General features: G+C 40.1%; 1 protein-coding gene and 2 pseudogenes across 12 annotated transcripts in view; 1 reads left to right on the top strand and 2 right to left on the bottom strand.

The window, feature by feature from the left end:
* Positions 1-20067, top strand: part of FNBP1 (formin binding protein 1) — a 111295-nt gene that overhangs the window by 14842 nt on the left and 76386 nt on the right. The window lies entirely within an intron of this gene.
* Positions 8116-8237, bottom strand: LOC112484870 (annotated as a pseudogene).
* Positions 18238-18356, bottom strand: LOC112484818 (annotated as a pseudogene).

Genomic DNA, 20067 nt, shown 5'->3' with positions numbered 1-20067 from the left:
AGGTGGCTTTGTGACCCTTCCCCTCCTCCTGTCAGCCTTACTCGTGTGTACGTATCGTTCCGTCATCTCCTTCGTGCAGTTACACACGTAAACGAACGCAGAGTCCAGCCGTGATGGAAGAGAACTCTGTTAACGAAGCCAAATGGGGGGTAAGTCATGATTTCAAAGCACGATTTATTTCTTATTCGTTTATGTATTTTTGAATAGGCTACATGTGCGCCCAGCCACCCCTCGTTTTTCTCCCTGGAGGCAAGCATGGTTACTGGTTTCTTGTGGATTCTTCCAGAGAGCTATCAAACATTTACAAATAAATGCCCCCCCACCCCCATACAAATATTAGCGTTATATGCACACTTTTTGGTACCTTACTTTGATCACTTATAATATCTTGGGTTTTTTTCCCCTTAGCGTCCTCATTCTTAACCTATTAATTCTTAATAGTTACATAAAATTCTATTTTGCAGGTATATTGAAATTTGTTATAGCCATTTAGATTGTTTTCAATATATTTGCCCGTTAAAAATGTGCAGACAAATAGTCTCATATATATTATTTTACACATGCGTCAGTGTAGTTGGAGGATCAATACCGAGAGCCTGGACAGCGATGGCCAAACCACCCCGCAAAGCAGGTCTCACAGCCATGCCGTCACCAGCCGCATATCTGAGTTTGTCTTGTGGTCCTGCATTCTCTCCAGCGGTGTGTAGTCAAACGTTTTGCCGTCGGCCAGTCAGGTGAAAAGTGGCATTTCGGCGTAGTTTTAATTTTCATTTGTCCTTTCAAAATTTAAGAACCGTTTTCTTTTCTGTAAACTATTTATGTCCTCTACTCGTTTTCTATCAGGTGGTGATGCAGGATATGAATGTGCTTAAGTAAATAAGTATGTTAAACATCTAAGGCCAAATGACTTTATCTAAGGTACTGGTATAGGAATAACTTAGGAAAGAGTAGGAAACAATCTCCAAGAATGTTTTGTTTCCAACTTAGGAAACAATCTCCAAGAATGTTTTGTTAGACAACAATCAGATTTAGATAAAATGTTTCTTTTACAAACAATGGTTTATAACTATCCCATGTAACTGGATCTACAATAGCAGCTATATTTCTACAAATTCAGTTTATTCTTGGTATGAAAATGAGCGCTACTATTTGACGTTTTTATTCTTGAAGATGTTCAAACATAGTGTGTTGTTTTGTACTTTTGGACTCAAAGCTTTGTAAACGCATAGTAAACTTCTGCATTTCCTAGTTGTAATTGGGTAAAATATGCCCGATTGGTATATTAAGTGGGACTTTTAACAGTAAAAGTAAAATCGTTTTTCAATGTTATTTAATATCTGTACACGAGAGCCCTACAATGCCTATTTAAGGGTTTTTTATTTTAAAGTATTTCTGTGAAAACTACAAGTTACCCATTTTTACTATGTCCATTTTTCAGGTTAATAGATGAGAAATATTATTTATTAAACTTTCTGTGGGAAGTAAACTCCATGAGAACAAGTTTTTTTTGTTTGTTCAATGCTGTCTTGCCAGCACCCAGAATAGTACCTCGCACATAGTAGGTGCTCAATAAACCAGACAGTCACCAAACTGGAACCAGCCTTGACGTTTGCCCTCTGACACCACACCAATTCAGGCTCTTAATCTAATTTCGGGGACTTCTGAACATAGATTTCAAAGGTGAAGAGAGGAGTCGGTTTTAAAGAAAATGATAGTGAAGATTAAAATTATTATTAATTTTTTTTTATTGTGGAAGTGAGGAATAAAAAGAGATTGATTTTCCATAAACGGCCAACAAACACAAGAAAAGATGCTGAATATCATTAGTCATTTGGGAAATGCAAGTCAAAACCACAGTAAGGTACTGCTTCACACCCACTAGGTTGACTATAATAAAAAAAAAAAGTGGAAAATAACAAGTGGAACTCTTGTATTTGCTGGTGGAAATGTAAAATGGTCCGGCCGTTGCAGAAGACCGTTTGACAGTGTCTCAAAAAATTAAGCATAGAATTGCCATATGATTCAGTAATTCCACTCCTGAGTATACACTCGAAAGAACTGAAGGAGGTGTTCAAATCGATATTTCCGTGGGAATGTTCACAGCAGCACTAGTCACAATGGCCCGAAGGTGGAAACGACCCACACGTCCGTTGCCCGATGAATGGATGGACAAAACGTGGTCCACCCCACACAATGGAATATTATTCAGCTATAAAAAGGAATGAAGTACTGACACACGCTGCAGCTGGGATGAACCTCAGAAACATTAAGCCTAGTGACGAAAAGCCAGACCCAAAAGGTCCCATGTTATGTAGTTCCGTTTATGTAAAATATCCAGAAAGAGCAAATCCATGGAGACGGACACCGGTTGGTGTGTTTGTCAGGCTCTGGGGGAGGGTGGGTTAGGGACGACCTGTTTAGCGGGGGTAGGTTTTTACTTTAGGGCGATGAAAGTATTTTGGAACTAGATAGATGGGGTGATTGTAAAACATCGTGAATGTACTAAACGCCACTGAGTTATTCTCTTTAAAGTGGTCAGTTTGATGTTATGTGAATGTCACCTCAATTTAAAAGAAAAAAGTTAAACAGATCGATGCTGGGCATCCTAGGTATCGCTAGGATGGCCAAGGGCTAATCTGGGAAGCTCCTTGGTCTCTGGAAATTTAAAAGCCATGGTAAATGCTGTATGAAATAATTGATTGATCACTCTTCAGAAGGGTTTTATACAATGTCTCCCAAGTAATTAAAGGGTTGTCATGTCACGTTTGAAGTTTCCTTCACGGTCGTTTAAATACTCTTATTGCCAAACAGGTGTGCGGGTTTACTAGGCGCTATTTAAAAGTACACCTATGACGTTGAACCAGACTCAAAGGATTCATTGGGAATCGTTCTCTTTGTAAATTAATTTTCTAGCAAGTCCGTCGGTATGCTAACTCCTAAAACCAGTATGTAGCGACTTTCGGTCAAGTTGGCTAATTGTTTTCTCCAAGCACGTGGGAGACAAGAGCTGAAGTAGAAGTCAGTGGAGTTCTCTACTGTGACTGGTCAAAGTTGACTTTTTTACACCTTTAACTGTAATTATAGCGTGAGCCTGAAAATAACTATCTGGTTCTTTTTTAAAGCCACTGTAGTTAGCCTGACTATAAACACTATTTGCGTTAGTACTTCCACAAACATGGATTGTGCAAGGCACTGAGCTGGGTGCCGGGGGGAATGAAATATGAAAAGACTTGACAGCTGTTCTTAAGTTTAATAGGTGTGAGATTTCTAGAAGTTGCCGTCATAATTTTTCATTACCTAAAAAGCCCGTCTGTTCTGAATGACCAGTTTTATGTTATCGTATCTCAGAAGTGCTTTGGAAAAAATGGTCAGCAATTTGACACTGTTTTGGAGAAGTCGGTCTTTAAACAGAGATGGAAATCTATGGGTATCTGTTTAATAGTGATTTTAATGATCTCATTAATGGAAGATGTTAGGACTAAATAAGGCTGTGCACCGACACCCAAGATCTGCAGGCGCCCGCAGCATTTTATATTCTCCGTTGCTCCTGCATTGGGGACAGAGGGCTGAAAGCTTGTGCCACTTGTGAAGATGGCAGCTTTTCAAAGTTCTGGAGCGCCAGCCTCCCCGGAATCTGTTGCAGCATTCAGAGCAGAGGACAAGAAACATAAGGTTCGATCGAACTGGACTGTATCTCTGCTGAGCTGGCAAAAGCACATCAAATTCTCTGTTCCCATGGGTAACTTTTGGTGGTGTTACTAAATTCTGAGTACCTGTTGATTTTATGTTGATGCGAGGTGGTTTAAATGGTACAGAACAGTAGTTTAGAAGTCATCGTGGTGCCATGGGTCTCAAATAGACAACACTTAGTAAACAAAAAAAGGAAGAAACCAAGGCGTAACAGAAGAAAAGTCAGAGAGAAATTCTAAAAGAACCTGATGAAATGAGAGAGTCAGTGTGGATGGATGTTGCTGATGTGAAAATGAACGAACGTCACGTTGTCCTCTAGGTAGAGTCACTGGTGCCGTCTATGCCAGGGTTTTGACGGCTGATGCGAATTTCCCTCTTAACGTTCACTGAGAAATGTGATTAAAACATAGAAGGCAGAACAAGCTATAAAGGAGACTTACAGTAGTGGTTACTTTCAAGTTATGTAGGCTTTTTTGTTCTGTCATTAATCTCAGGGAGTCCTGTGAAAATAGTCCAGGGTGTTTATATTCGATAAAATCAACATTTTGTGCATTGGACCACTTGAAAAACAAACACAACAAAACAAGCTGGGGTGGCATCGTTTATTTCTTTCCGGTTAATTATTGCCAAATTTGAATTTGTCTGGCAGATTTGGACTCCAGATGGAGCAGTCGTGATAATCTGTTTTGGATCTTTGCTCACTGATTTTTGTAAACATCAGAGCAAATTACAAAATTGAAATTCTGAAATATTTTCTTAAATCGCTCCGTGGCTGTATCTTTCATCCGAAATCCCTATTGAATCCACAAAGACTTTTTATGAAACCAATGCAATCTGGTCGTCAGTCTAATCCAAAAAAAATCCATTTGGCTGATTTATGTTGGCTTTTGTCTAGGGAAAAAAAATATAACAATTGGATTTTTTTTTTTGATGTATTATTTTACTATTTATTTCTAGCTAGTAAAAGATGATTTTTGTGTGAAATTAAGTCCTCTCTTCACGTTTTCAGAGGCAGAATTTTCAGGGTTTGTCGAAACTCTAATACAGTTTAGCTACATTTTATCCCCACTGCCTCCCACAGCTTTGAGATAAAATTGACATGTAACATTGTATAAGTTTAAGGTATGCAACGTGTTAATTTGATACACTTATATATGGAAAAATCCTTGCCACCCATAGTGCTAGCTAACCCCTTCATCATGTCATGTAATTACCATTTCCTTTCTGTGTTCAAGAACATTTAAGATCTCTCTTGGCAACATTCAAGTATATAATATATTATTAACTATAAGCATCATGCTATACATTGGATTCCTAGAACTTCTTCGTCTTCTAACTGGAAGTATCTTTGACCACCGTCTCCCCATCCTATCCCCCACCCCCTACCTCCAGGTCCCTGGTAACCACCATTCTACTCTCTATTTCTCTGAGCTTGGCTTTATTTCAAATTCCACAGAGAAGTGAGGTCACACAGTATTTGTCTTTCTCTGTCTGACTCATTTCACGTAGCATAATGCCCTCAGGGTCCATCCATGTTGTCACAAATGGTGGGATTTCTTTCTTTCTCACGGCTGAATAATATTCTATGTGTGTGTGTGTGTGTGTGTGTGATATCTTATTTAACCATATATTCTAACTTTTTAGTAAATAAGTAACCGTATGGCTGTGTTGAAAATAATCCAGGTATTCTCTATATGCTATAATCCAGAGAGAAAATCGCAGTGGACCTTAGCAATTCTTTTCTCTCGTCTTTCTGCAATCATTTTTAATTGGCCATGTATACGATGTCATTTGAATTTTCTCCAAAATAGAAATATGTTTTCAAGTTTAAGAAATTCCTCGCTAATACTGGCTCTTCAGGTATTATTAAGACAGTACTTTGAACAAGATATTCGTTCTGTCCTGGGAATTACAGGGGTGAGGACAAACATAGAGTGTCTGCTCTCAGAGAGCTTCTAATCCAATCGCTACACAGACAAATGTGGGTTTATACTCTGATCACACAGGAAAGACACATACATGGTATGAGCCTACATGTTGAGATGCCAGAGAAATGCTGAGGATTCCAGCAGGCTTCCCTGGACGGGTGACTATCGTCTTGCTGGTTTATGCTGTCTTTACAAATACTGCCTGAAAAAAAAAAAAAAATTACACAGCATGCCTGCAATTGACCACACATTAAATTATTCATAATTCTTAAAGTCTCCATGTCCTTTTTACTCATTAGCATTTCTTATAAATGCTTGACGGTGCTGAGAATACCATCCAAGAGAACGTTTTCTTTATTCGAGGAAATCCGGGCTTTTCTGTGAGGTCAGTGTGCTTTTGCGGATAGCACTGTAATTGTTTGGTTGTCAGTGTTGCTTTTTTAAATAAAGAGAACCAGCCCAGGAGTTTTTTAAAATCTTATTTTGAAGGTAAAGTATCAGTGCAGGCCTGCATACGGATGTCCATGGCAACTTTATGCATAATTGCCAAAACTCAGAAACAAGCAAGATGCCCTTCGGTAGGTGATGGGATGCACAAACTGTGGTCCTTCCAGACAGTGGAATAGTATTCAGCAGTAAAGAGAAGTGAGCCATCAAGTCACAAAAAGACAAGGGGGGGCTTTAAATGCATATCGTCTGATTCCAACTATATGACATTCTGGAAAAGGCAAACGTGCGGACAGTGATGGTCAGGGGTGAGGAGGGAAGGGGGCGTGCATAGTCGGAGCACAGAGGATTCTCAGGGCAGTGAAATGATTCTGTGCGACGCTGTCGTGGGAGAGACGTGACATGATCCATTTGGCAAACCCTAGAGAGTGTACGACATACAGATAACGCAAAATGAGCCCTATGGACTTTGGGCAAGTCTCTTGACCTTTCTGTGCCTCATTCTACCCATCTCAAGTAAGGTGATATTAGCAGTGTTGGCCGCATAGGATGGTTGTGAGGATTAAGTGAAAAAAGTGCCTGTCGCTAGCCATGGGAGCCACTATTGTGATTATCCGTGACCTCAATACTCAAGAGATGGAGGGCTCAGGATAGATGAGGTCTGTTTCAAACGAATCTTACCAAATCTGTATTTGGGATTGAAAAAAAAAGGGGGTGAAGGAGAAAACAATCTCTATTTACACTGATAACAAAATAAGAGATGTTGGTGTTAAAACAGTAACACCTCCTCGGAAGCTAAGCAGAGTCAGGCCTGGTTAGTACTTGGATGGGAGACCCCCTGGGAAGACCAGGTGCTGAAGGCATAAAAAATAAAAAATAAAGGAATGTAAGCTGACAAGTTCCTTGCAATCTGTGAGGTCACCCAAGGGTTGCCTCGCCTAAAAAAAAAAAAGAAAAGAAAGAAAAGAAAAAAAAATTAACAGTCCTGCCAAAAAAATACTGGGGCAGTTACCTTGACTATGTGGTTTATCTTGATTGTCAGCAGCTCTCAATCCAGTAACACCCTTGCCTTTGCATAATGCTTTGAAGAACCCCTGAAGTCTGGACACTTCCTGATGGATAAGGGTTTCCTGTGGCCTGTCCCAAGTCCCTGGAACACTAGGCTTTTTGCCCTGGTGGTAACCACCAGCGGTGTGGGCTTCCTTCCCAGCTCACACCACGACTAACGGATGTGCAGAAAGCGAGAATGGAACTTAGTGTGGAAGACGGTTTTACCTACCTAGTCTTTTAGGGTGCGGATGTTAACCATTTGACCCGTGCGATGCTATTGCTACGATGTTTAATTTGTCAGTAGCTATTACTTAGCTTCTTGCACGGTAGCAGTTTTAAGTACTTTGCACTCTATTAACTCATTTTATGTCCCAGCGGCTCTAGTAGGTTGGTACTATTTTTTCTCGCTGCTTCATTTTTGCGTTCCAGATCTCACGAGAGTCTGTCTCGCTCATAAAACAGATCCCAAAGTTACAGGAGCATCTGAGAAATGTCGTTTTTCAAAAGGCTTCCAAGCCTAGGGTGAAAGGGATATTGAGAGTCAGTAAACAATATCAGTACAATTTCACTGTTCTCGGAGTATTTCAATGGCTTCCCAAATCACTCTGAAATTCTTTTCAATAGCCAGCCTGGCCCTAAATAGTCTGGTCTAGTATGATTTTTCTGACTTCTAATATTCTTCTTCTTTTTCTATAAACTTTTTTTATTATGGCCAAATGGACATACTATAAAATTGGCCATTTTAACCATTTTTAAGTGTACAGCTCAGTGGCCTTAAGTGAGGTGCTATTATTATTTTCACTTATACATGAAGTAACACAGAAGTGACTATACACGGCCAGTCAGGCGAAGCACCCAGACTAGTGCCTCGTGTTGCAGAATTTACACACCTCCCCTGCTCCGCCTTAAAATACTTAGCATGACCGGCAGTGCTGTGTGTTTATAGTTTACACATTCGGCTTGTTTTTATCATTTCTTTTTATTTATTTTTTATTTTTTAGGCCTACAGCACCTGGTCTTCTTCCTAGGTGGTCTCCCATCCAAGTACTAACCAGGCCTGACGCTGCTTAGCTTCTGAGATCAGATGAGATCGGGTGTGTTCAGGGTGGCATGGCCGTAGACTCGGCTGGTTTTTAAAGCACGGTATTAGTGTGTTGGGTATATCGGCATTCACCCACGAGAAATTTGTAACACAGAAACAGGTGCTCAAAACATTGAAATCAGATGAAGCTGGAAATAATTACGACACTCAAAAATAGAGCCAAACATGGTAGGTTTTTTGGGAAATATCTATTCATGTTTATTTTTAAAACTCGGATAGCTTCTTGTTACTAGGAGAACTGACTACCCGTGTATAATTAATGAAAAGAAAACACTTGTGCTGGGATTAGAGGTGTCTAAACACTCAGCCGTCTCACATTCTTTGGCGACAGCTTAGGGAAGGCAGTCATGTACTAGAATTTTTCTTTAGCTTTTTTTTTTTTTTTTTACACCCGATCTCAGGGACTTGAGGCTTTCTAATGGTATGATTGGAGGTTACAAAAATGATCATCTCCCATATGTAAAATCTTATGTTATTGCATGTTCTTCGTATACAACATTGTCAATAGCTCCATGAGAGCGGGGTACCTTTCCGTACACGGTTGCAGCCCAGCGCGTTGCAGAGAGGCTGGCACACGTCGTCCTGAAATCCAGGATGATAAACTCTGTGTATGCACTGAACTCCAATCATGGGCCAGAAGGGATTAAATAGCAGTAGAATTACAGGGAAGGTGTAGCAACTTCCATTGACTCATTCATTCAGCAACTCTTTATCGAAGGGCACGAAAGGCACCCAGGTGGTATGTGCCATTTTCGTCTTGGCCGATGGTGCAGCATGTCGTGAGTCAGACACAGACGAGGCCAGGCTGAGCCAAAGAGATAACTAGTATTAGGAAAAGTAAGAGTGTCCAGGGCAGCTTTGGTAAAGAGATTAGTATCAAGGTAGCGGTACTTGGCAGTAGATTTAGAAATTCAGGGGAAAAGATGGTTGAAAACGAATCCTGGACTTCTGTGTAACGTTACACGTCAGTGGAGACGTCTTTACTTTTAGTAAAACCATTAAACTTGAATGAAATGGCAATATTTATGCAATCGTATGATGAATTACTGCCTAGAAGGAAATGCTAACACAATAAGGTGAAGATATGTTACTTGCAGAATAGATATTTTCTTAGGTATCCTTAAAATAATAACTCATAAATTAAATTAGTATTATACTGTATTGAGAATCACAAACAGTGCTTTCTGAGGAAAATTTGGAGCATGCAGAAACGTAAACTGTAAAATAGTGCGAAAAACCTTCATAGTTCTAGCCCACCGAGATAACCAGACATTATTTATCTGCATGTCAAAATATGCGTGTAAAATTTTAAATCGAACTAGGCAAAATGCTTATACCAAATGTGACAGTTAAACCTTAATATACGAGCAGCTTATGCAAAACTGTAAGAAAGTACAAGGTTTATAATAGACAAATGAATATATGTAAAAAAGAGGATAATGGTGAGAAGAAATTCCAAAGGTAATGAATAAACATGTATAAAAAGGGTAATTTCACAAATAATCAAAGAAATGCATGAGACAGCAGTTTGCTTAGCAAATAAGCAAAACTTTCTTCTTCGTATTTTCTTTGTTTCTTTCTTTGTTTCTTTGTTTCTTTCCTTCCTTCCTCCTTTCCTGTCCTTCCCTCCCCTCCCCTCCCTTTCTTTTTTTTCTTGTCTTTCGTGATAATATTCAGCAGGCAAGGCCGGATTTCAGCCAGGCAGCTTCAGCACAGCTGTGCTGTTCTGACTGGACACAGAGTCTGTTGGTAACTGGTCATTAAATATTTTTACTGTCACCCCTCCTAGTAGATATCGATGGGCTTCAGGATGCCCCTATTCAGAAACCTAGTAGTTTTCATGGGACTGTAAACTAATCTTTCTGAAATTTCTTTTTATTTTCGTATAGTAATGATCTAATATGTAAGCTCCATGAGACTAGAGAATCGATGTCCCCTGTCCACTGCTGTGTCCTCAGTTCCTAGCATCGTGTTTGGCACATAGTAGGTGCTCACTAAAATACCGACGGTTGAATGAATGGATGCATGTCATTTAGGCTTTGAGTAAAAACGCAACATATGTTGCTTAGTGTAATATTTGTGTTTTCTTAACCTTCGTAAACATTTTATCCGGGGGTGAAATTATCTATTATAGTCCTGCGATATTATGTGAAAAATACTTTCAGCTGTTAGACAATAATAGTCCTGGAGTTTTTTTAAAGTTTTTTCCTCCCCAAGTGTGAAGTCTTTTTTGCAATCAATAATCAATTCATACTTGTTCCATATCGAGGAACGTTTTTTATTTTTAATGGGAACAAAACAGGAAGGACATCAATCAAGGAAAAAGTAATAGTTCAAATATTTATGTCATAGATTTTTATATTGACATCTTTTATTTCATAAAATGTTTTATCTTCATTTTTGACCTCCAGTTGGCAGAGGCTCAAGCACCCTTTAGTTTCTCTTATACTGAAGGTTTTTCCATGAACCCAAATGTAAACTAACAAATATTAATTATGGGATATTACAAAAGCATATTTAAAATTGTCTCTATATAGTCTGATGTGTACAAAAAACATTAGTAAAAGGAACACCCATCTACCTTCCACCCAGGGAAAGAAACAGAACATTCCTTTGCTCTAGACGCTCCCGATGGCCCCTTTCTGATCACGACCCCCGCAACTCCCCCACCCTAATTGAGTATTATCCAGAATTTTGTATAAAAAATTTTTTTTCGGTGTTTCTTTGTAGTTTTCCATCACTTATGAAGATATCAGTAAATAAACCATTGTTCCGTTTTGCCTGATTCTGGGCTATGTAAATAGAATCAGATGGGCAGTTGGGTTGTTTCCGGTATTTCGCGGCTGTGGACATTCCTGCGCACGTCCGTTTGTGCGCATGAGCAGGAGTTTACAGTCTGCGCCCATGACCTTAAGATGTCTATTGAGTGGAAGAATTGCTGGGTTGCTCAGGGACACAGCTCACCATTACTGGGCAAAACCAACGCGTGTCCTCATTCATGGCCCCAGCTGTGTATGAATGATTCCATCTCAACACATGCTTGCTACTATCTGCTGTTTTCCCACCTTAAATTTACCAGGCTGGTGGGTGCGAGATGGTATCTCATTGTATTTTTACTATACACTTCCCCGATTCCTAATAAGGCTAAATATAATTTCATGTTTAAATTCTTATTATTTTTGCCCCTATTCCTGTTAGGATTTTTTCGCTGCCTTAAAAAATTGATTTAGTCCTCATCACAAGAAAACATTTTTTCTGTGTGTAACTATGTATGGTGATGGATGTTAATTAGACTTATTGTGATCATTTTGTAATATATACAAATATTGTATTATGTTGTACACCTGAAAGTAATATGATGTCATCGTATACCTCTAGTAAAAACAAAGAAAGAGAACATTGATTTAAAAGAATTCTTTCTCTTTTCTAGATACTAATCCTTTGTTGATCATATGTTACCAATACCTTCTTCCAATTTATCCTTTATCATTTTACTTGCTTTATGGTATCTTTTCATAAACAGAGTTTTTATATAGTCAAGTCTATCACTTTTTTTCTTTATGGTGCATGCCGTTTTGTGTCTTTAAAAATTCTTTCCTATCTCAAGAGCAGAACGATATTCTGCTATGTTGTCTCCTGACGGTTTTATAGCCTTGCTTTTTGCATTTAGGTCTTTAACCTTCTTCGAATTAGTTTATGTATAGTGTAAGAAATAGAGGTTTGAGTTCATTTTATCCAGTGACATACAATTATCCCAGCACGTCCTGTGTGTTCTTCACCCATTGGCCTGTGATGGCGATGATTGTGATGGTCCTCATCGAATTAGCACTTACCAAGGGTTTACTAGATCCCAAGCAGTATTCTAAGCATAAGATAACTTATCGATTCCTTATAGTAACCCTAGGAATAGATCCTGCTTTTATCCCCATCTTTTAGATGAGAAACAAAAACACAGGTTAAGAAACTTGTTCCATGTGACACAGCTAGTATGTCAAAGAGCCAGTCCACCTGCCTCCAGGGCTCACATCCTTACTGTAAGAGTCGATGTATTTTCCACACGGCTGGCTCATTTCTAGACCAAGCGTCTGTTTTTTTCAGAGCCTGTTCCTGGCCTTTCTGCTCTTTGCATTTATTTATGTTTCTGTCCCTGGCTAATGCTACACAACCTCTTAGTTAACTTTATCACGAGTCAGTGTCCAGTGTGGCTAGTACCCCTGTCTTCCTCTTCTTCAAGAGTATTTTCGCTATTGATTGCCACTCGATTTAAATCTTTGAATTATGTCTTCCAAAAAAACCTGCTGGTATTTTAATTGGAACTGCTTCGATGCCATCGATAATTTGGGGGAGAACTGATACACTGTACTTAACAGTATGTAGCCTTCCAACCCACGAACATGGCTTATATCTCTCAATTTTACTCTGATTTCCTTCAGGGTTTTTTAATTAAGTTTTACCATCTTCTCCACGATGGTCTTACCTATTTTATTAAATAGAGATTATAGAATCGGGTGAGGTTGTCGCCTTACCTGAGTCTATTTACAATAGGTTTTTAGGAATTTTTGATTTAGGATTTGCAAATTAGAGACTGTGGATCTGCATTGAGATGGTCATAATGGCTCTTCTACCATTTATCTGAATTTATTTGAATAGTCGGTCTCTGTCTCCGAATATTCCTTCCCGTAAAGGCTAGTCTCTCGTTTTAATTCCTTTTCTGAGAACGTCAGTTCCAAGACATCAACTGTTTTTGGAATGTAGAACTGAAATAAATTACATTTCACAATATTAACAGGGCAAATAACAAACTGTACATTTTTATTTTTATGTACATTATGCTGTCTGCTTTTCTTTTCTTTGTGTTGCTTGATTAGTTAAAGAACCTGTATCAGGTAGGGAGAGACTACATTTTACAGATGAGGAAACCGAATCTAGCCCAAAGTAACATGTCTTATAACTATTAGATTCCGATTTTGAACCCAGGTGTCCAGCCTCCAAGTCCATAGCTTACACTCATTGCACAAACAAAAGAGCCACAAAGAAGTCTCAGAGAAAAAGAGGGATTGTTTTAGGTGGCAGACACCACCAGCTCTGAAATCACCAGTCTTATGAAATCCTGCCATGGTCTCATCTAGCCCAAAGTAACATGTCTTATAACTATTAGATTCCGATTTTGAACCCAGGTGTCCAGCCTCCAAGTCCATAGCTTACACTCATTGCACAAACAAAGGAGCCCCAAAGAAGTCTCAGAGAAAAAGAGGGATTGTTTTAGGTGGCAGACGCCACCAGCTCTGAAATCACCAGTCTTCTGAAATCCTGCTATGGTCTCCAAGGCCCCAACTCATTGGGCCTCTGCCCGTCTCCCCCTCTTTCTCCTTCCCTTCACACTCCAGGTTCAAGGGGTTTCTTTCATTCCCTTTCACCGGCTGTGTTTTTTCCTTCCTTGAGCCCCTGCACTTGCTTTTCCTTCTGCCTGGAATGCCCCCCGCCCCCCACCTTCTCTCCCCGATTTGCCCGCTGACCATTAGTGACCTTTCTTGTTTCAGCTTGAACCTCCCACCCTCTGAGAGGCTTTCCCGAGCTCCACATCGAAATTGGATGTCATATGTCTATGCTCCCACCGCCCTTTTATTTGAACCCCCGTTAGAACTCTCCTGTTCTCTACTGTGACATCAGAGCCTCACGCAGAGCTCGGCTCATGGGCAGCGCTCAGTAAGAAATGATTGCATGACGGCAACTCATTGGAGAGAGGTGGGATGTATGAGTTAGACTGAAAGTAACAAAAGACCCAAAGGGAAGTGTCTTAGATGAAGAGGACACAGGTATCTGACATTTTGAGGCGGCCAGAGGCAGCGAGGTTCCAGGATTGCTGTTGAGTTCAGTAACTTCATTCCAGAGCCAGGCAGTTTTCCTTCGTGTGTTTCTGCCATTCCGAGAGTCCCGGGCAGCCATCACCATGTCAAGTAAAGACGAGGAGGATAACTGTTTTCAGGAGCCACCCTTAGATATCCCATGCATCTGGTTAGCCGGGGTGATGCCAAATGCCCTTGTCCTAGCTGCAGGGAGACAGGAAAAGTGATCCTGTAATAATAGCAGGGTGGTGGAGGGTTGTGGCTGGATTCTTAGCCAGGAGGTTCTGTCCCAAGGGATATCTTACAAAACCAGGGATTGGAAGAACAGGCCGGTCTCACAAAGAAAGCTCGCGGGTACAGCCATTTTGAATGCCCATGGTAATGTCTTTCATCTCCGCTTTATTCTTCATCTCTGCAGACTGGTGCGTTTTCTCTAACTTACTGCCCCTTGAACCTGGAGTGTGAAGGGACGATTTTCACTTCTTAGCTCCGGCACCTGTTCCCAGAGAGTTTCTTATTGGTCCGGACTCATCTCTCATGTGGGTCCTTTGGGTCAGATGCCCAACTGTGGCAGTGGGGTTGAGAGTTGAGACCCCTTGTCTTAAAAAGAGACAACACCTGTGTGTTTGCTTAACTTTCTTAAAATTATAAATGAATCCATTGCTAAGTGTTTGAAAAACTTTTTCATTAGTATTAACTGTGTCAGGAGGGCAGGGCTTAAAAATTATTTTCCCTATGATATTTTTGTAATATTCCCCCCCTCCCCCGCCCCACGCACACACGTGCTTGGAAATACTTATAGTTTAGACATAAGACTTTACAAATCTGGCGTTTTCATTTCATTTAACAATTTAGCTTCTACATTTTGCTCTTCCTTAGTCTTTGGATTGCCTTTAAAGTTCCTCCTGGTATTCAGAGTGTGGTTTCCTCCTTTCTCCCTTCTGCCCTTGGCTTAGTCTTGAACTTGTTTCCTGGGGGAGGGAAGCACCCGCAGAGAACAGGGTGGGATGTTTGAGAGGTGAAGTTAGTTCTCCAGGGTTTACAGGAATGTGGGACAGCTGGAGGAGGGGAAGGTGAGGAACTCTTGTACCTGCTGATGGTGCCAGCTCAGGGAAGAGACCAGTTCATATTGAGACAGCCCTTCGTTGTCCAAGCTGATGCAGAGAAACCCGGAAGCGAACGAGAAGATTCCATTTCCAGGTCGAAGCCAGACACTAAGGACACTGAACGTTTGCGTTTTAAAGATCTTCATCTTGCAGTCACAACTCGGCTTAGCCCCTCTTGAGTTCTGTCACGGTGAGACAGAGCGTTTTTCCTTGGAAAGAACCAGATTTTACTTCTGTACCTAGTTTCTCTCTCTTATTAGTGTTGATCCATCCCCACCACAATTAACAGATTAGACCCAGCTTTCCAACCTCGTTCTTATGGCCTCGTCATTCTTCATACTTTTCCTCTTCTGCTCAAGATGTATGACAGTGCCTAGCTGAAGCAGTAATCTTTAAGACCGCGTGAAAAATTAGTGGGCCTTTTTTTTTTTTTAATGAAATAAAGTAAGTGCTCTTTAAAATGTTTTTTTTTTTCCTTGAAAATCTTATTCTTTGCAATCTCTTTGACTCAGCATATTTGGGACAGTCGCAGATGTTGGCTTGTTGCTTTTACCGTGTCCAGAGGAACAGAGACGGAACCGAAGTGACTGACGGTGGTCTTAGAACATTGCACTAGGGCAGAAGCTACCGCGAGCAGCTGAACATGGCCTCGCAACGGCCCCTCCAGATCTCCGCACGGACTCCGGCGTAGGCAAAATTCTGGTGCTTTTTCGACAGGTTTTCTTTCTCCCTGTCTCTGTTCATTTTAGGATGCAGCGTCACATGGCATGGCGTTCGGTGGAGGGCAGCCCTGCTGCGCGCGTCAGTCCTGCGTGTCCTGCTCTCTGCGTCCTCTGTCGCACGTCCAGCGTCGGCCTCCTTACTGCCCTTTCACACAATAGAACGATTGTCATCAAAATGGGAAAATGCAGCTTCTCATATTCTATGTGCCTGGCCACATTCTTTATGTCACTAACTTCATCCATATGCTGTCGGATTTTTTTTTTTAAGGTTTTGGGTCTTTTAAAACTCACATGTATTTTCATCTTGGGTATGTTTATGTTCTTACCGCTCGTGTTTAGAAGGAAATTGCTGGAAAGAACCACAGACATAGACTCATTCCTTAGTATTTTCGTTTTCACAACGGAAACAGACAGACATAGGTCATGGCTGGTTACAGAAGATACGCCCAAATCATTACCCGTTTTTACGGCAGGTTGTAGACTTGCATTTGAAAGAGATTCTGAGTGCCGTAAAACATTTTTTTTTTTTTTTTGCCTGTTTCCCTTTCTAGTTAACATCCATTTTATTAACCTGACTGTCTAACGATGACGCTGCGATGTTGAGCCCCTGTTTTGTCAATATGTCACAGGCTCTTGCGTTGGCAGGCATTTTCAACCCAGGGAGCACATGACCCTAATTCACAGAATCCATAGTGGGAACAGTGGAGAAATAGATGAGTTTACAGAATCTGCATATACTTCTGCTGTTACCACAAGGTATCTGTGCCTCTCGAAATCAACCCTCTAAAGCTTCCCTTCACATTTGATTCATTCTTTCTGTGGACAATGAAGTCACTTAGGGTAATGGTTTTTCATCACTTCAAGGTTTGACACTTTTATGTTGAACATATATATGTGGGTATTTCTGCTTTCAACTTAACGTATGAGAAAAATTCTTAATCTGTCCTTGGACAGTAATTGACGTCTTTGTTAAAAATTTGAGAACTGGGATTTACAGGTGGTGTTTGCGATGACACCGTTTCGTTTATGAGGTTTTATAAAACTTTTTTTTTTTCTTTCCTGTCCATACAGCCACTTTAATATTCAGACCCAAATTGATTTTTTAAAAACATTTTAAATGGAGGTTTTGTTAGATCTACTCTGGGTAAATCTATACCTCCTGACAGTTTTCTCTCAAAGGTAAGAGGAAGCTAATACCAGTAATGTCATCCCAAGGGATTCTATTTAAATAGAGCCATTTAAGGTCGGCTTCTCAAAAGCCCCAGTCCTTAGGAAAGTGGATTTGTCCAAATAAGAGGATCCCGAAACAGCGATGGAGATGGCACCCCCAGAAGCTGTGTTACGGAGTGAGAGTGAGTAACCTGCTCAGACAGGAGTGGTTTGCTGTGAAGGACAGTTGGCCCCAGGATAGTCTTTTTCTGAGTCTGAGCCATTTACATAAAGGTAACTTTAGCAACTCAGTTTCTTACTAGATTGGCTTAGTCCAGGGATTTTTGAATTAGTGTCAGCTTAATACACTTTTCAATTACAGGAAGTATCACGTTCCAAGTTGACCTACACTTTGGAGAAAAACTTCCTTGTGGCTGACTTGGGTCTCCTTATCTCAAAGTAACTTACAAGCTTTTCTGATTGTAGTTCCTGTGTAGCTTGTTTGCATAATTCGAATTAAAAAAAATCAGATTTCAGAAGACTTCCTGAATAATAAAGAATAATCATTTTATACTGAGCTAGAGAGACCAGCCTTAACAGGTGACCGATGGATTTATACTGCGGGCACCGAAGGCAAAATTTGTTTGTATTGAACTTCATGACTGTTTAGGGACTCTGCTGAAGATATAATGACCCAAGCAAATGCCATAGTTCATATTATTCTGGTTCAATCTTCAGTGTATAAGGAACTTAATCACAATATAGTACATCAAACCAGACCTGAAAATATTGTGAAATGCAGCAGTTGTATACCGACCAATACGATTACATTTTTCTCATTCGTCTTTTCGGCTCAATCAGCCTCTCATAGCTGAAAGCTCCTGGCACAAACTTTCGGTTGGTTTGAATTCAAGGGGCAATGAGAGATCAAGAGGAGGCTTTAGGGGGAGGGGGAGGGAGAGCTTGGAAGGTCCCAACAGGATGTAACCAGCTACTTGTAAACATCTATTTGCAGTCCTCAGCAATTTTACAGTTAATTGTTGAGTCTTTATCTAGTATGCACTTACAAATGTAACAGTATTTTCCATGAGGTCATAGAATCTCTACTTTCTTTCTTTTTTTTTTTCAGGCGAGGCAACCCTTGGTTGACCTCACAGATTGCAAGGACCTTGTCAGTTTACAATCCCTTATTTTTTACGCCTACAGCACCTGATCTTTCTAGGTGGTCTCCCATCCAAGTACTAACCAGGCCCGACCCTGCTTAGCTTCTGAGATCAGACAAGATTGGGCTCGTTCAGGGTGGCATGGCCAGAGACTAGAGTCTCTACTTTCTTAATCTTTGTTAATATGCAGCTTTCAAGCCGGAATTTTGGAGTGTGTGTCACATAGTGGTGGTTCTCGAAGTGAGGTCCCTGGACCTCTGGAGGTTCTAGAAAACCTCTCTTGGAGTCTACAAGGTCAAAACTATTTTCATTGTGATCCTAAGACCTTGTCTTTTCCACTGCGTAGACCTTTGCACTGATGGTGCAAAAGCTGTGGGACGTAAGGCTGCTGGCACCTTGACACGAAGCAGGGCGGTGTCTCCAAGCTGTGCCGGTGGAAGTTACTGTGCTCTTTACCGTTAGCTGTTCAAAAGGGAAAAAAAATCAGCTTTATTTAAAAATGACCTTGATGAAACAGTAAAGATTATTCCTTTTATTAAATCTCGACTCTTGAATCTACATCTTTTTAATAGTATGTGCGACAAGATGGGAAGTCTGCCTAAAGCACTTTAGTTCTTTCCAAAATACTTAAGTGACTGTCTTGTGAGATGAACTGGCTGCTTTTTTCACTGGGGCACTGTTTTTCACTTCAAAGAAAGGTTGACAAACCCTTAAGCACTTGGCAGACATTTTATCAAAAATGAACATAGTGAGCCCGTCACTTCAAGGAAAGAACTGACAATATTTCTTGCCAATGATAAAATTCTAGCATTTAAGTGAAAATCGGAAGTTTGGAAAATTTGTATTTGCCACTGCGAGACTGACAGCTTCCCAATATTGTAAGACTCATCAACTAAAATGAGTTAGGCAGTGATATAAACAAATGTGGTTTTAAAATATGTTATAATGAAATGTGTCAACACTTGGAAGATCTGCATATGTTAGTATACTATTATTTTCTAAATGACCAGTGCATACATTATACAGTCACGCACCAGTAAAAACCATTCGAAGTGCAAGATAGACTTGCACATTTTATTGTAACCAAGTATGAATAATTTGCATTGCTATGGCTCAGATTTCACACTGCACCTAGCCTTGAAGAAACCATTATTTGTCAAGTTTTGAGATGGTATCCATTAAGAATATCCACCATTTCTTAAAAAGGCTATTGAAATTCTCCCCTGTTTTCTAACTACGTATCTATGTAAAGTCATATTTTTTCAGATACATCAACCAAAGGGAGGAATTAGAACAGATCGGATGCAGAAGCACCCGTGTGAGAATCCAGGTGTTTTCCATTGAGCCAGACATGGAAGAGATTTGCAAAAATGCAAAATGGTGCCACTCTCGCGTCACTATTTTTTTGTTTTGTTTAGGAAAGTAAGTTCTTTAGGGGAAAAAAGAAAAAAAAAAAAAATATATATATATGCTACTTACATTAGCATGTCATTGGTTTATTGTTTTTTTTTTAATTAATATTTTTTAAATCTCTCAGTCTTTAATTTCTGGTAGAGTAAATATTGATGGCTACAACCCACATAAACAAAAGCTTACTGATTTTTCAGATGGCAAAGGGGTCCTCAACTGCCGGCAGGTGATGTCGAACAGGAAAGCATGCGTCTTTGATGATGGCACCATCCCAAAGCAGCAAAGGCTGTTTTTTAAAGGACCGCTTATAATATTTGCTCACGAAGGAGTCTTTTTATGATTTGGAATTTTTTTTTTTTCCATTTAGTTGTCCACGTTGTAGTCAAGAATGTAAGTGGGTTGATTAGTTTTTCATCTGTTTTGAATTTTCTTCTAGTCGCTGTCAAAAAGGTTC

This window comes from Pteropus alecto, unplaced genomic scaffold (genome assembly GCF_000325575.1).
Source record: "Pteropus alecto unplaced genomic scaffold, ASM32557v1 scaffold67, whole genome shotgun sequence".
In the NCBI taxonomy this organism is placed as follows: domain Eukaryota; kingdom Metazoa; phylum Chordata; class Mammalia; order Chiroptera; family Pteropodidae; genus Pteropus; species Pteropus alecto.
This window is presented reverse-complemented; position numbering and strand designations above follow the sequence as displayed.